General features: G+C 36.9%; 1 pseudogene; it reads left to right on the forward strand.

Moving 5' to 3' along the window:
- The window catches only part of LOC141334161 (uncharacterized), a 336,215-nt pseudogene that overhangs the window by 257,632 nt on the left and 61,029 nt on the right, over positions 1–17,554 (forward strand).

The following is a 17,554-nucleotide window of genomic DNA, read 5'->3' on the forward strand; positions in this document are numbered from 1 at the left end:
ACATAACTAAGAATCAATAAGGAAGACGGTGCCCAGTTGGCACATGCATTCACATTAACCCTCTGCTAGTTTGGATTTTAAGTTTACAGAATTGAAAGGGTTAGACTTTAAAATCAACACACAGACACATACACACAAAATATAAAATGTTGCCATCCAGTTTCATTTGTTAACATTAACTATATTAGTTAACATGACCAATAAATAAATAGCATTTATTAATGTTAATTAATATTAAGCTAAAAAAAGTATTTATATATAGTTTATGTACTGTGAATTAACATGAACACAGTTAATGTGGGTGTACAGCAATACACAATAAAGTGCTCTATAAACGCTTCATTCCTTCAAAATATCTTTAAAAATCAAGTTGAGTATTTTAATGGGGCGATATATATATATAACTGATCTTAAAATGATGGTTTTCAGATGTTTTGAACAGATAACAGCAAAGTTTTTGTTGTCAAAGTTTGTCTTGAAATTTTTAATTATTATAATTTTATATTTAATAAATAACACTATGAAAATATTGTCTACAATGAAGATAAATCACTCATGCTTAAAAGTTGTATTTTTCTTAATCTTTTGCTATGTGACTGAATAGGACAAGTTCATGGTATAGTTCAGTAAAAAATAAATAAAAAACAACAACTGCAAAATACAAACAATGAAAGACTTAATGACCCTTTATATTTTCTCAAAATATCAGACACTCAAAGATCAGACATATTTATGTAATTAAAGTACATATATGTGCATTTCTAACTCAAAGATGGTCTGTAGCATGGCTCTCTACTCTGTCACCCTCTCTGCCTCTCACCCCTCCCCCCTGCAATAATGAGCTTCTCTCAGCCTGACTGAACGCACATACATACAGTAGAGACATTCACCCAGAGTGACAGCAGGTTTCTGATTTCGTTTTTTAATTTTCATTAATTCATTGAAGCTTGTAGAAAATTTATATTAACACCACTTGCTCAGAATGATTAGATCTCTGTGTGAAAAAAGTTGTAAAGAGTTTGGATGCTGCACTTTAAAGATATAAATAAAATGACGGTTATGTTTTTTACTACATCTTTAAAAAATTACCACGTCAACACCATTCAAGATATCCAAAATCCGCTCGCAATTTAACATCTTCAGAATCTTCTCTTCATGTTAAAAAAGTTTGGTGTGAATAGCTGGTTGTTCTTAGAAGAAGTGTGAATTTGTTTACAGCCTGATTTTTCCAAAAAAACACATTCAAATGGAAATAGCCGGCTTCCTGTTGGTCTTAGCTAATGAGTTTAATTTAGAAAGTTGTCCAGATTGATGAGAACAATATATGTACAGAGTTTGGTGACTGTAGGAAAAACTAACCCCCCAACTTTTGTCAAAAGATGGCGCTATAGAGTGCCTGCTCCACGCCCATTTATGACCTTTTGCCAGTGTCTAACTATCATTAATATTGATGTGTGTGTTGAGTTTCATGAAATTCTTAGCATGTTATCTGCCTCGAAAAGACAGGAATCTAATTTTAAAGTTTGAGACGTTGCCATGGCAACAGCATTTGTTTTATCATCGACCCCTTTACATATTCTTATCAGCCGTGTTTTGACATGATTTTGATGAAGTTTAAAGAAAATCAAGTAAAATTAAGAGGCTGATTTCAAAGCATTTTGAAAATGACACGCTTCCTGCTGCCAGTTGGTGGCGCTATAACTTTGACTCACAATAGTCACATTTATGGAATCGGCATCATACAACGAACAATCTGGTGAAGTTTCATCAGAATCAGGCAATGTGTGCAACAGTTATTAGACACTTCCTGTTTCTCATTTCTCGCCATAACTTTGTCGCCTTGCCACGGCCAAACCGTTCGAGATATCAAAAATCCCCTCGCAATTTAGCGTCCCCAATGTCTTGAGATCATGCTGACCGAGTTTGGTGACAATCCTATGGAAACCCTGGGAGGAGTACGTTAAATTCCAGAGCATGCGCTTTTTACACAGCCCTAAATATCTCACTTCCTGTTGCGTGGAGAAAATGACATAGAGTACAAAAGTTGTTCAGCTCAATGAGTTCTATATGTGTACCGAGTTTCATATCAGTACGTGCAAGTATGTGTGCGCAGTACATCAAGTTTTCAAACTGTGTTCCAGGGGGCGCTGTAGAGGCCCTGAACCACGCCCGGGTCCCAGCCTCTGTGGCGTCCTGATGGCCGCAGATTCCGACGTGTGTGCAAATTTTCAAGAGTTTTTGAGTATGTTAAGGCCCCCAAAAGTGCCCCAACGGTTGAAAAAAAAAAAAAAAAAAAAAAAAATTAAAGCTGCAAGCAGCGTTGACCGGGCCCTCGCCGTCTGGCAGTCGCCATCCCGATAGCATCAGGAAAACGGTGCCCAGTTGGCACATGCATTCACAATAACCCTTTGGACTAACCCTAACTGTCTCTCCTCCTGTCTGACTCTTTCTCTTACCACCCATCCCACCTCCTTACACTCAGCCACTTACCACACAAACACACACATAGAGTGCAGAGCAGAGTGAGATCAGATTTGTTTTTTAATTTTCTTTCATTCGTGGAGTTTTATATAATTATGAAATGAACTGTGTTTAATCAGAATGAATAGTTATTTGTATGAAAAAAAGTTTCAAAGAGTTAGGATGCTGCACTTTAAATATATAATTAATCATTGAAAATTGAAAATGAAATTCTAGGCACGCTATCTGCCTCAAAAACACAGGAAACAAATATTTGAATGTATTTTGTATTTTTTTTTTTATTTGCCATGGCAACAGCATTTGATGCATCAGGGACGCCTTTACAGACTCTCATCGGCCGTGTTTTTACATCATTCTGATGAAGTTTGAAGAAAATCGAGTACAAATATATTGTTCGTTGTTCGTTCGTGTGTTAGTTCATTAACCAATGTTAACAAAAGAGACCCTATTTTAAATAGTTACCATGTTTTATGATCTACATCCATTTTTTAATATTATTTTAATGATCTATAAGCATCTGTGAAATAATTATAAACAAATATATTAAAAATAAATACATATTTACTTAGTTGATGTATTTGTTTCTCATTCTAATTAAGTGAACTGAGCAGTATAGTGTCATACTTATAAGATTTTTTATTCTATCAGTGAGATTGTATATATGTATATAAATCATATAATTTTTCCTTAAAAGATTAAAAAAATATTTTAATGCTCTTTAAGCACCTATACAAAATAATTATGTAAAAGTACACTGACAGTACAGTCTATATCAACTGATTCTATGGATTATTTTCATTCTTATACACTGAGAATGAGCTAAATAGCATTAGAGGTCAAACGATTCCTTATCTTATGAGGACCTCTAGTGTTCATCCCTGGTATTAGAGCTTTAATCTGACAAATTTATGTGACACTTTTAATGTTTTTGGGGCCTCTGAGCATGATAACATTTTGAAACTACACGTATTTCCTAAGAATTTCTTGTTCTTTATATGTAAAAAGTTTTGATGAGTTAGAATAATGCAATTTAAAGATATATGAAAATAACTCTTCATCTTTTTTGTTACTTTCATAAATCACCACATCAACACCGTTCAAGATGTCCCAAAGCCGTTCACAATTTAACATCTTCAGTATCTTGGCATCATGTTGACAAAGTTTGGTGTGAACTGTCTGATTCTGCTATGAGTGATATGAATTTATTCAGCTATATTTTTCCAAAAATCCACATTCAAATCAAAATAGCTGACTTCCTGTTGGTTGTAGCTAATGGGTGTAAATTTTTTGCAAAAAAAAATCTGGTGATCAAAAAATATTAGGCTTTAGTTAAGATCTGTTAGTTTTATGGACATTTAGAATGTTTTGTATATGCAGACAAGGGCTTTATGATGGGCCTGATTTGAATTTAGAAAAAAAAAATATTTCTTAAACATGTTTGAAGTTCTTAATAGATTTCACTGTTGCACATTTAGTCTTTTTATTTTTTTACAGTAATGTGCATTTTGCAGTTTGTTTACATGGTGTACATTGGATGCACATATTTATGACTTCTTGTTACAGTATTCATTTAAAATAAAAGTTGTTTAAAATAAACAACTGTGTGCACCCTATTATTAATGTAGATGTGTATTTCAGTAATAAACTTAAGTAAGGGAGTTTTAAGTTACCAGGATTTATATCAAAATAGTGATCCCATGTCTGCAAAACTAACATTTTAAATGAAATATTGATAGCTAATCGATATCGAATCGAATATAATCGAATCGAAACCATAAAAATAACAATCGAATCGAATTGCCAAATTGGTCACAATACCCAGCCCTAATTCACATCCTAATGAATAAACAACCAAGAGTTTAAATATTCCCTTCTATCTAATCCTCTCTGACTCTCTCTTTCCACCCATCCCCCCTCCCCACTCTCACCCTAACACTCAACAAACACACACCCACTTACCACGCACACACATAAGTGCAGAGCAGAGAGGGATCAGATTTGTTTTTTTTAATTTTCATTAATTCATAGATCTTTGTATAATTATGAAATGAACGGTGTCTGATCAGAATGACTAGTAGTCTGTATGAAAAAAGTTTCAAAGACTTTGGATGCTGCACTTTAAAGATATAATAAAATTACGGCTATCTTGTTTTACTCCGATTTCAATCAATCACCACATCAACACCGTTCAAGATATCCTAAATCTGCTCGCAATTTAGAATCTTCAGAATGTTGGCAACATGTCAAAAAAGTTTGGTGTGAATTGGTTGGTTTTCCTGAGAGAAGTATATAAAATTCCACAGCCTGATTTTTCCAAATATCCACATTCAAATCAAAATAGCTGACTTCCTGTTGGTCGTAGCTAATGGGTGTAAATTAGAAAGTTGTCCGGCTTGATGAGTCCAATATATGTACCGAGTTTGGTGACTGTAGGACAAACTAAACCCCCAACTTTTGTCAAAAGGTGGCGCTATGGAGCGCCTGCTCCACGCCCATTTATGGGCTTTTATCAGTGTCTAAATATCATTAATACAGATGTGTGTGTGAAGTTTCATGAAATTCTGAGTATTTTAAGTGGCTTCAAAACACAAAAAGCTAAAGTTAAAGTTTGACACGTTGCCATGGCAACATGATAAAAGTTATCGATAAGGCAATTCACAGATTCTCATTGGCCGTGTTTCAACATTATTGAGATGAAGTTTGAAGCAAATTGAGTAAAATTAAGAGGTTGATTTAAAAGCATTTAGAAAACGTTGCGCTTTGTGTTGCCAGTTGGTGGCGCTATAACTTTGACTCCTAATAGTCACATCTCTGTGATCGGCATCATAAGATGAACAAACTGCTGATGTTTGGTCAAAATCAGACAAAGTGTGTTAAAGTAATTAGACACTTCCTGTTTCTCATTTCTCGCCATAACTTTGTCGCCCCGCCACGGCCAAACCGTTCGAGATATCAAAAATCCCCTGGCAATTTTGCGTCCCCAATGTCTTGAGATCATGCTGACCGAGTTTGGTGGCCATCGGTTGGAAGGTCTAGGAGGAGTATTTCAAATTCCATTGCATGCGCTTTTTAGACATCCCTGAATAGCTGACTTCCTGTTTGGTGAAGCACGGACTGTGAGCACGGAAGTTGGTCGGCCCGATGAGGTCTATATGTGTATGAATTTTGGTGACTGTAGATCAATTGGTGTGCGCTCCAGAGTCCCTCAAAAGTCGCAATTTTTAACGCTGTGCCACGCCCCCCCCAGGTGACCCCCCCATGTCAAAGTCTGTCCGGCCCTGATGGCCGCAGGTTCCAATGTGTGTGCAAATTTTCAAGAGTTTTCGTGTATGTTAAGGGCCCCAAAATCACCCAAAACATTGAAAAAAAAATAATAATTAAAGCTGCGAGCAGCGATGAACGGGCCCTCGCACCCGGGCTCACCGCCGACCGGTGGCTTCAGGAAATCATCAAACGGTGGGCAGTATGCTTTTATTACAGTAAATATAGAAAAAATATGTCATAAGTCATTTAAATGTGCCAAACTTGCCGCTGCCAGATTGTGGCGCTATGCCTGTAACTAATTATTGGCATGTAGATGTGTTCAGGCCAGCACTATTATCAAACATATGAAGTTTGGTGCAGATTGACCTTGGTATGTTTGAGTTAGTGAAAGATATGATATATCCTGCTGCCAACAAGTGGCGCTATGATAATATCTGAATATTAGTCTTTAGGTGTCTTCAGGCCAGGACTCTTACCAAACCTGTGAATTTTGTGGCAGATCAGACATTTTATGGCTAAGTTATAACAACTTCTATGTCTATGCGGAAACATCAAACTTTGTCAGGCCACCACGGACATGCCCTTTAATGAAAACTCAAGATTTTCACAATTTAACATCTCTAATTCCTCAAGATCAGACTGACCAAATATAATGTTGATTTAATTAAATGCAATCAATGCAAGGACTTCAGATAATGCCAACTGTGAACCAATATGCAAAATTTTTCCTATACTCTGATAATGATGATAAGAACATGATTCATGATGATAACAAAATGTTATTATTGCTTGCTTTACGTCCACCACTTCTGCTTAAATGTCATTGTTACCTATCTGTACAAGTTTTGTGTGGATATTGCTTTGCTGGTGACTCCTCCTGTTACAAGACATCACTCTTAAGCGCTACATAACTAAGAATCAATAAGGAAGACGGTGCCCAGTTGGCACATGCATTCACAGTAACCATCTGCTAGTTTGGATTTTAAGTTTACAGAATTGAAAGGGTTAGACTTTAAAATCAACACCCAGACACATACACAAAAAATATAAAATGTTGCCATTCAGTTTCATTTGTTAGCATTAACTATATTAGTTAACATGACCAATAAATAAATAGCATTTATTAATGTTAATTAATATTAAGCTAAAAAAAGTATTCATATAAAGTTTATGTACTGTGAATTAACATGAACATGAACACAGTTCATGGGGGTGTACAGCAATACACAATAAAGTGCTCTATAAACGCTTTCTTTCAAAATATCTTTAAAAATCAAGTTGAGTATTTTAACGGGGTGATATATATATATATATATAACTGATCTTAAAATGATGGTTTTCAGATGTTTTGAAGAGATAACAGTAACGTTTGTTTTGTTGTCAAAGTTTGTCTTAATGTTTTATTATTATTATTTTATATTCAATAAATAACACTATGTAAATATTGTCTATCAATGAAGATAAATTGATCATGCTAAAAAGTTGTATTTTTTTAAATCTTTTGCTATGTGACTGAATAGGACAAGTTCATGGTACAGTTAAGTAAAAAATAAATAAAAAACAACAACTGCAAAATACGAACAATGAAAGACTTAGTGACCCTTTATATTTTCTCAAAATATCAGACTCTCAAAGATCAGACATATTTATGTAATTACACTACATACAGTAGTACTACATACGTGCATTTTTTGTTCAAAGATGGTCTGTAGGATGACTCTCTACTCTGTCACCCTCTCTGCCTCTCACCCCTCCCCCCTGCAATAATGAGCTTCTCTGTGCCTGACTGAACACACACACATACTGTAGAGACATTCACCAGAGTGACAGCAGGTTTCTGAGTTATTTTTTTAATTTTCTTTAATTCATTGAAGCTTGTATAAAATTTATATTTCCAGCACTTGCTCAGAGTGATTAGATCTCTGTGTGAAAAAAGTTTTAAAGAGTTTGGATGCTGCACTTTAAAGATATAAAAAATTAGGGTTATGTTTTCTACTACATCTTTAAAAAATCACCACGTCAACACCGTTCGAGATATCCAAAATCCGCTCGCAATTTAACATCTTCAGAATATTCTCTTCATGTTAAAAAAGTTTGGTGTGAACAGCTGGTTGTTCTTAGAAGTAGTGTGCATTTGTTTACAGCCTGATTTTTCCAAAAATCCACATTCAAATCAAAATAGCCGGCTTCCTGTTGGTCTCAGCTAATGAGTTTGATTTAGAAAGTTGTCCAAATTGATGAGATTAATATATGTACAGAGTTTGGTGACTGTAGGAAAAACTAACCCCCCAACTTTTGTCAAAAGATGGCGCTATAGAGTGCCTGCTCCACGCCCATTTATGACCTTTTGCCAGTGTCTAACTATCATAAATATTGATGTGTGTGTTGAGTTTCATGAAATTCTAAGCATGTTAACTGCCTCGAAAAGACAGGAATCTAATTTTAAAGTTTGACATGTTGCCATGGCAACAGCATTCGATTTATCATCGACCCCTTTACATATTCTTATTGGCCGTGTTTTGACATGATTTTGATGAAGTTTAAAGAAAATCGATTAAAATTAAGAGGCTGATTTCAAAGCATTTTGAAAATGACACGTTTCCTGCTGCCAGTTGGTGGCGCTATAACTTTGACTCATAATAGTCACATTTATGGAATCGGCATCATACAAGGAACAAACTGGTGAAGTTTCATCAGAATCAGGCAATGTGTGCAACAGTTATTAGACACTTCCTGTTTCTCATTTCTCGCCATAACTTTGTCGCCTTGCCACGGCCAAACCGTTCGAGATATCAAAAATCTCCTCGCAATTTAGCGTCCCCAATGTCTTGAGATCATGCTGACCGAGTTTGGTGACAATCCCATGGAATTCCTGGGAGGAGTACGTTAAATTCCAGAGCATGCGCTTTTTAAACAGCCCTAATTATCTCACTTCCTGTTGCGTGGAGCCCATGACATAGAGTACAAAAGTTGTTCAGCTCGATGAGTTCTATATGTGTACCGAGTTTCATATCAATACGTGCAAGTATGTGTGCGCAGTACATCAAGTTTTCAAACTGTGTTCCAGGGGGCGCTGTAGAGGCCCTGAACCACGCCCGGGTCCCAGCCTCTGTGGCGTCCGGACGACGGCAGATTCCGACGTGTGTGCAAATTTTCAAGAGTTTTTGAGTATGTTAAGGCCCCCAAAAGTGCCCCAACGGTTGAAAAAAAAAAAAAAAAAAAAAAAAAAAAAAAAAAAAAAATTAAAGCTGCAAGCAGCGATGAACGGGCCCTCGCACACGGGCTCACCGCCGACCGGTGGCTTTAGGAACACAGCAAATAGTGGGTAGTATGCTTTTAATACAGTAAAAATAGGAGAAATATGTCAAAGTCAGTTAAATGTGCCAAATTCCCTGCTGCCAGCTGGTGGCGCTATGCCTATAACTGATTATTTGCATGTAGATGTGTTCAGGCCAGCACTTTCATCAAACATACGAAGTTTGGTGCAGATTGACCTTGGTATGTTTGAGTTAGTGAAAGATATGATATATCCTACTGCCAACAGGTGGCGCTATGATAATATCTGAATATTGGCCTTTAGGTGTCTTCAGGCCAGGACTCTTACCAAACCTGTGAAGTTTGAGGCAGATCGGACATTTTATGGCTTAGTTATAACAAGTTTTATATCCATGGCGAGACCTCGAAATTTGTCAGGCCGCCACGGACACGCCCTTTACCGAAAACTCAAGATCTTTACAATTTAACATCGCTAAGGCCTTTTTATTAGACTGACCGATTTTGGAGTTGATCTGTATAAATCTCTAGGAGGAGTTGGTTGTAGAGTACAGCATGACACTTCCTGTTGCCTGCAGGTGGCGCTATGACTATAACTGAATATGGGCATGTAGATGTCTTCAGGTCAGGAGTGTTATCACACATGTGAAGTTTGGGACAGATCGGACATTTTATGCCTAAGTTATAGCAACTTCCTTTTTCATGGCGAAACATCGAAATTTGCGAGGCCGCCACGGACACGCCCTCCGATGAAAACTCTAGATCTTCACAATTTAACGTCACAAAGGGCTTTAGATTAGACTCACCAAATTTGGTGTTGATTGGAATAAATCTCTAGGAGGAGTTCGTTCAAGTATGTCACCTGAAAATGGCAAAAATGACACAAATTTTGCTGAGAAAATTAATAATAACCAACTTCCTGTTGAGTTTCGGATTTTATCTCAAGAGGCTTTTTTGTAGGTATTGGTGAGTTACATGTGTGTACCAATTTTTGTGCATGTACGATAATCACAGCTGAATGCGCACACCGCGGAACGTGTAAAGGTGGCGCTATTGAGCCATTTTGCCACACCCACTTCTGCAACCCATATCAAACGTCCATTTTCGCCAGGTCTGATGTGTGTGCAAAGTTTCGTTAGTTTTCGGGTAAGTTTAGGCCCTTAAAAATGCGATTCATTCCGGATAAGAATAATAATAATAATAATAAACGGAGCAGATTCAATAGGGTCCTCACACCATCGGTGCTCGGGCCCTAATAAGAATCCTTAGAAGAACAATAGGGCCTTCGCCCTTTTGGGCTCGGGCCCTAATAATAATAATCCTTAGAAAAACAATAGGGCCTTCGCCCTTTTGGGCTCGGGCCCTAATAAGAACCCTTAGAAGAACAATAGGGCCTTCGCCCTTTTGGGCTCGGGCCCTAATAAGAATCCTTAGAAGAACAATAGGGCCTTCGCCCTTTTGGGCTCGGGCTCTAAAAATAAGAACCCTTAGAAGAACAATAGGGCCTTCGCCCTTTTGGGCTCGGGCCCTAATAAAGGGGAGATAATTACAACAACAGGTGGAGGGGATCACACTAATGAGCAGGAAGACCAAAAAAGGGCATGGGAGAAACCAAACAGACAGTCCAAGGGCGTGACATACACTTTGTATAGATTTATCATATATTATTCATGCATTTTAAATAATTAAGAAATGTATTTTTTATTGATAAACATATCTGGGCAATACATTATAAATACGCTTTGTATACATTTGTTATATATTATTCATGTATTTTAAATAATCAGTAAGTTTATTTTTTATGTATAATTAGTATATTTAAAGGCTTATGAAATATGTTTCAATCCTATTAGAAGTGGTAACAAAATACATTTTTTGGAAATGCTGAGATAGTATGTTAAAAGCACATTTTAGTTCATCTTCATGGTGTCTCAAAATAGCACAGTTGAGTACACTTAGATGATTTTAAGTTTATCTTAACATATACTTAAGAATAACTTTTAGTATATTGAGTACAAAATTAGTGGCCGAAAATAGAGCACTTTAAGTACATTAGGGAAGTGCACTAAGTGTACTTAAATTGTATTTTAGCACACTTTTTTCACACTTTGTATATTCTTTTAATATATTATTGCTATACTTTAAATTAGTCATAAATATATTTATAAATGTTCAAAAGTAGGGTTCAAGTGTATTTCTAGTTGTAACTAAATATATTTTTTTAAATACAGATATAGTATGTTAAAAGCACATTTTAGTTCAATTTCATGGTGTCTCAAAATAGCACAGTTGAGTACACTTAGATGATATTAAGTTTATCTTAACATATACTTAATACTATTTTTTAGTACAATAAGTACAAAATTAGTGTGCGAAAATAGTACACTTTTCAGTAATGTACTAAAAGTGCTCTAAGTATACTTAAATAAAGTGTATTTTAGTGCACTTTTTTTTAACCTGGGAGAATTACCACACTCAAAATCAGTTTAAGTGTTAGTGCTAATAATGCATTCATATTAAGTGTACTTTTGTACAACTTTTGAGAAAATGTGCTTCTACTACAATACATTACTAATAGATTTTTAATAAAATCAATTTAATATAACTTAAAATTACCACACTCAAAATCAATTTAAGTGTTAAGGCTTATAGTGCATTCATATTAAGTGTACTTAAGTACAACTTTTGAGAAATATACTTCTACTACAATACATTACTAATAGATTTTTTATATATTAACTTATTTTAAACTTAGGATTAGTATGTAAACAGTCTACTAATAATCAACTAATGTTTAAAGCATATAAAGCACACTTTTGAAAAACACACTAATAAAACTCTTTTGCATGTGTTTTCTGTAGTATACTTTATTTTAGTACACTAAAAATTTATTTAAGTATTACTGGTATTTAGTATACTTTTTTCAAGTGTACTTAAGTCCTACTGAAGTATAAACATACTTTTAATTAGTGTATTTATAGTAGAGATGCACCGATCTGGATTTTGGGGGCCGATCACCGATCACCAAAAGCAGTATCTGCCGATCCCGATATTACCGATCACAGCGTCAAATCCATAAATTCTTCAATATTGTTGTCTCATGTACAAACATTGACATTTTATTATTAGTATAAAAAGTAGGAAATGAGAAAGTATCATGAATTGACCAGTTTTATTGCAGGCTGAGGCAAATTTCAGTATTTAACATTGAGACTCTCAGAGACAACTTGGACTCAGCTTACATAGAGTAAGTATCTTAAACTGTCTTTTGGCAGTAATTATGTGTACAACATTATAAGAACAACATGTGCAACTGCAACATTATCTTTAGAGACACCCTCTTACACATTCAACTTTGAGCTTATACTGTAGCTTTCCTGTCAAAAAATAAACTCAAACTGCAACATAAATAGGCTACAGGCAAAATAATATATTATAAAATTATTTAGTTTCAAGACAATTTGTGTGCATGTGGGAGATAACAGACAAAAATGTGCAAACAAGATCACATTAGTAATAATAATAAAAAAATAAAAATAAAAACTATTTTAGCAATAGCTGTAAGCATATCTATTTCAGTCGAGGTAGTTTCTGTGCCCTTTTGAGAGGAGTAGGGAGAGAGCCATGGGCAATAAAGTGCACAGTAAAATACAAAAGTAAAAATAAATAAAGATAGCTTATTCTGTAGGCTGTTATGTCTCCTCCTTTTAGCACCTTTTACTCAAAGCTTACTTCTGATTAAGCAGCATAAATGGCAGATTTGCCTTGCAAAATATAAGCATCTCTGCATTTTTTGCAGTTAACCTGCTCCTCTTCTCGTCCATAATAAGTCCTGCTGTACTAAAAAGACGCTCGCTATCTACACTTGTGCAAGGTGAACACAGATAGGATCGTGCTGCCTGTGCGAGAGCAGGAAAGCGGCCTTCATTGGCCTTCCAAAAATCAAGTGGCTGCTTGTTATCTGGGATAACTGGCTCTGATAGGTAAAGAGAAATCTGTGATGATACTGCTGCATTGATGTCAGCAGTAGCAGCTTCATTTTGTCCATCTTCAGCCAACAGTTCAGCATACATAGCATGCAAGCCCAAGCCGGTCCGTGGTACTTTCTGTGGGGGCTCGGAGCCGCTCGCTGCAGAACTCCCCTCACCAACCTGTTGCTCTGCTGTAGTGACCTGGCCAATGGTGTCAGAGAGCAGCCTGTGTATCTGTGGCTTGAGTGCGGTGTGGAAAAACCTGTCTTTATACCTTTTTATTAGAAGAAAACAAAAGACAAAACTAATCATTAATTAATTTCTCATGATGGATTTCATAGGTCATGCCTAAGTTGTTTTGATTAATCATGGGCTTAGCTGGCCTCATAGCACAGTCCTAACTTGTTTAATCTATTCTATATTAGTTTCTATTAACTGCTTATTTTTAAATCAAATTTGAAGGAAATGCAAGCCATTCTACACTACAGGATAGAAAAAGACAAAATATTGTTACATTTTATCTTTAAACAAAGCCCCCTTTAGCTATATAAGCATAATAATCTCTCACTCACACACACAACAGGAATATAAACTTATTCTCACCTTGGATCAAGGAGTGTTGCAATCGTGTACAGGGGCTCAAATTCAATGTCCTTGAATCTCTTCTTGACAGATTCCAAGAGCGTGGCTTTGGTGGTTTTTACACCTTGGTCAGTCTCTTCTGTTTTCTCAAGAAGACGAGTTAAGGCTTTGATGGATGGAATGACATATGCAGCTGATGCAGTTGATTCGCTTATCTTGCGTGTGAGCTCGTCAAATGGGTCAAGCAGTGAAATCAGATTTTCAATTAATTTCCACTGGCTGGCGGTGAAAATGGGCAGATCATAGTCGGCTGCATAATTGCAAAGGGCCCGTTTCTGTTCCAGTAAACTTTTTAGCATGGCAACAGTACTGTTCCACCGGGTGGGGACATCCTGTTGTAGCCGTTTGGGGTGCTGGGGGTTGCTTTCTTTCTGGATGTCGTATAGCCTGGAGTAAGCAAGCGGTGAATGCTTAAAATGACCGACCATGCGTCGCCCAGTTGCTATGACATCAGTGACTGCACGCTGTGCCAAAATGCCCTCATTCACGACGAGCTGGAGTGTGTGCGCCATGCACGGTAGGCTTGGTAAACCAGCATCCCTCATAGCCTTCGCCATGTTACTCGCATTATCACGTAGGATAACGTGTACTTTTCGCTTTGGGATCCCCCATGCTTGGAACATGTCTGTGAAAGCTTTAGCGATGGCATCCGCCGTGTGTGACCCGGGAAACTCTTGTGAGTGAAGCACAACTCTCTTCAGGTCGAACTTTTCATCAATAAACTGTGCGGTTAGACTCAGCATCGACATGGTACTCACACTAGAACTCCAAATATCACTCGTGAAGCCGACTGACACAATCTTGTCGTCCTGCATAAGGCTTTGGGTGTGACTGCGTATAGTTTGGTATAGCTCCGGCAGGCATTCATCCGTGAAATATTTACGACTAGGCAGCGTGTACCGTGGATCCAAGCAGTTAACGAGGCGGTTAAACCCGATGTCTTCTACAACAGAAAGCGGCTGATGGTCAAGGCATATAAATTCCATTACCTTATGATTCAGTTCTTTCTTTTTCTTGCTGTCATTGCTGTAGGGTTGCTGTCGTTTATATGTCTCTGTTACAGTCAGCTGAGTTAACGGCCTTGCTGCTGCACGCTCTTTTTCTTTCTCTGCCTTATCAGAAGCTAAATTTGTAAACTCTGTATACTCCTTAATGTGAGAAACTTTCAAGTGTCTTATCATGTTAGTTGTGTTGAAATTCTTTTGTAGCACTCCTCCTCGGGGTATCTCCTTTGCACACACCTTGCAAACGGCAAATCTGTTGTCCTTCTCGGACACGTTGTAAAAAACCCATACCGGCGACGCCATCTTCAGTGTTAATGCGTTGTAGAGACAGCCACGCCCATTAGAACAACCTAGTCTGAGAAGTGAGAATGAATGCTCTGGCGGCTGATTGTTGTTGTAAACGTCATCTGATCGGCCTGCTCTGATCTATTTTGAGAACTCCGATCAAAACCGATAGCGCCCCTATCGGTCGATTACGATCGGATGCCGATCGATCGGTGCATCTCTAATTTATAGTGTATAAACATCACACTTTTTTAACACAAAAAAATAACAATGTACTAAAAATGTATTTGCGAGTATTTAAATGTATTTTCATTGCATTTAAGTATATTTTTTTTTCACCTGGGTAACCTGGCTTACACATAAAATCATTAACACATTTCTATAATTCAAATCCGTTAAAGGATTGTTAGGCTGCATTAATTAGGTCAACCGGAACCGAAAACACCTCCCATAACACCTGATGCACTCGTTGCATCGTAAAAAGAATGGCATCTACGCTAATATTAGTCTGTTTCATTCTTATTCCGAGGTCACCGTAGCCTCCAGACCCAGCCTGTATCCAGATCAGATGGTCACTCCAGTCCCCCGGATCCAGTCCGTACCCAGCTTAGATCATGGATCACCACCTGGAGATGACTTCAATAGCCGTGGATGTCAACCAGATGAGCTCCAAGGCGGATCATCAATAAAGACCTCGCCAACCTTGACGGCCATCGGCGCTACACCACAGGATCCTGATGAGTTCTCTACAATCAGACATTGGTACAAACTGTTGTTTGGTCTGGCCAGAGGAGAACTGGTCCCCCGACTGAGCCTGGTTTCTCCCAAGGTTTTTTTCTCCATTTCTGTCACCTGTGGAGTTTTGGTTCCTTGCCGCTGTCGCCTCTGGCTTGCTTAGTTGGGGACATTTTCCAGCGATATCGTATACTATTTGAACTGAACTGACGATGATATCACTGAATTCATTGATGAACTGCCTTTAACTGAAAATTGATTGTTACAATAATGCGTTACTTACACACTATTGTGCTGTTTAAATACTGTGCAGTTGCTTTGACACAATCTGTATTGTAAAAGGCGCTATATAAATAAAGGTGACTTGACTTGACAAGAAAGCTAAATCTACAAAATTTGTTCAGTTTATTCAGTAAATGTTTGACTTTGTAAAGTAAAATGCAGACACTGCTATTTTTTGAACAGCGTAATATATTTATTTTTCTTAATTTGCAGTAAAATAATAGCAAATTAGATAATTTTTTCTTCATGTTTTGTTTTATAATAGAATTTGCATGTTTTTTTTCTAAACTGTCTGCTCCACCATGGCCTCCTGAACTGTCCACTCTGCCATGGCTCACCAAGTTCCCCAATCCGCCTTGGCTTCCTGAACTGTCTGCTCCGATATGGCTTCCTGAGCTCCATGATATGCATGGCTTTCTGAGCTTCCTGATCAACAATGGCCCCTCCCCGGTTGATTGTTGAGGCGCGAGACACGCCTTCCGGGAGTTATGTCACATTTATGGACTGAGTTTAATTATCCTGTGTATTTAAGTTCCTGCTTGTCCCTTCCTTTTCGACGGGTCTAAAATGTCTTTACACTGTGTTCGATGTATGTTCCCCTGCTTGCCTGTCTGGATCACCCTTTGTTAAAAAAACTTTCGTTTAATTCCCATCTCGTTGCATATACACAGTCATGACACTATGAAGGTAAAAATGATATAAGGCTATAAGTTAAACAAAAAGAAGTGGACCACATGATGAGAACTGATAGGTTCTTAAAGTACTGTGTGTGACTTTGAAAGAGCAAAGAGTGAAGAGTTTTACCCACTGTGTGAGCAGTGTACGGTTAAAAATGACCAAACTGTGTAATTTGGCAACAGAAACAATGCTGTGCGATTGACAATTCTATGAAGTGTTTGAAGTATATATAGATATATAGATATAGATATTTCATATATATATATATATATATATATATATATATATATATACATATATTGAATACATTCTTTAATGTATAATTAACAAGAAAATGATTGAAGGCCAACTGCTGAATATTGTTTATTGTAGCAAATGAATTAGAAAGGAAACATATATCTACTGTTACATACAGGCTACTGGAGGCACAACTAAGAGTGAACTGTGGAGATAAAAAAAAAAAAAAACTTGTATAATATTTCCATGCCTCTCCTGATAAAGTCCATAAATGTAAACAGATATTACAACATTAAATTGAGATCAACTAAACAAAAAGCTAAAATACACTTAAAATCAATGCGAACAAGTCATTTTGTGAGTTGATGTCAATTCATTTATAATCTTCCAGTTGCTTTGCTTTTCCCAGCAAGGTAAAAGTGTGACTAATATTTTGATTCAGAGAATTGAGTAATTGTCTCTACATAGTCAAAATTTGAGAGAATCTACTGTAATCACTCAATATTTGAAACTACAGTAAAGCAGATGGTCAGGTATGGCCTCAGAAGTACAACAAAAAAAAAATAATTAAAAATAAAAAGCCTCATGGTATAGCATAAATCTGAAGGTTGCATGAAGGTGATCAGATGCAGCCCACATTCAGCTCCGGTGTGAACAGCCTTGATTTCACACAGCTTTTTTCTCGTTACACTCTCGTTATTT

Source organism: Garra rufa, chromosome 4 (genome assembly GCF_049309525.1).
Source record: "Garra rufa chromosome 4, GarRuf1.0, whole genome shotgun sequence".
NCBI lineage: Eukaryota > Metazoa > Chordata > Actinopteri > Cypriniformes > Cyprinidae > Garra > Garra rufa.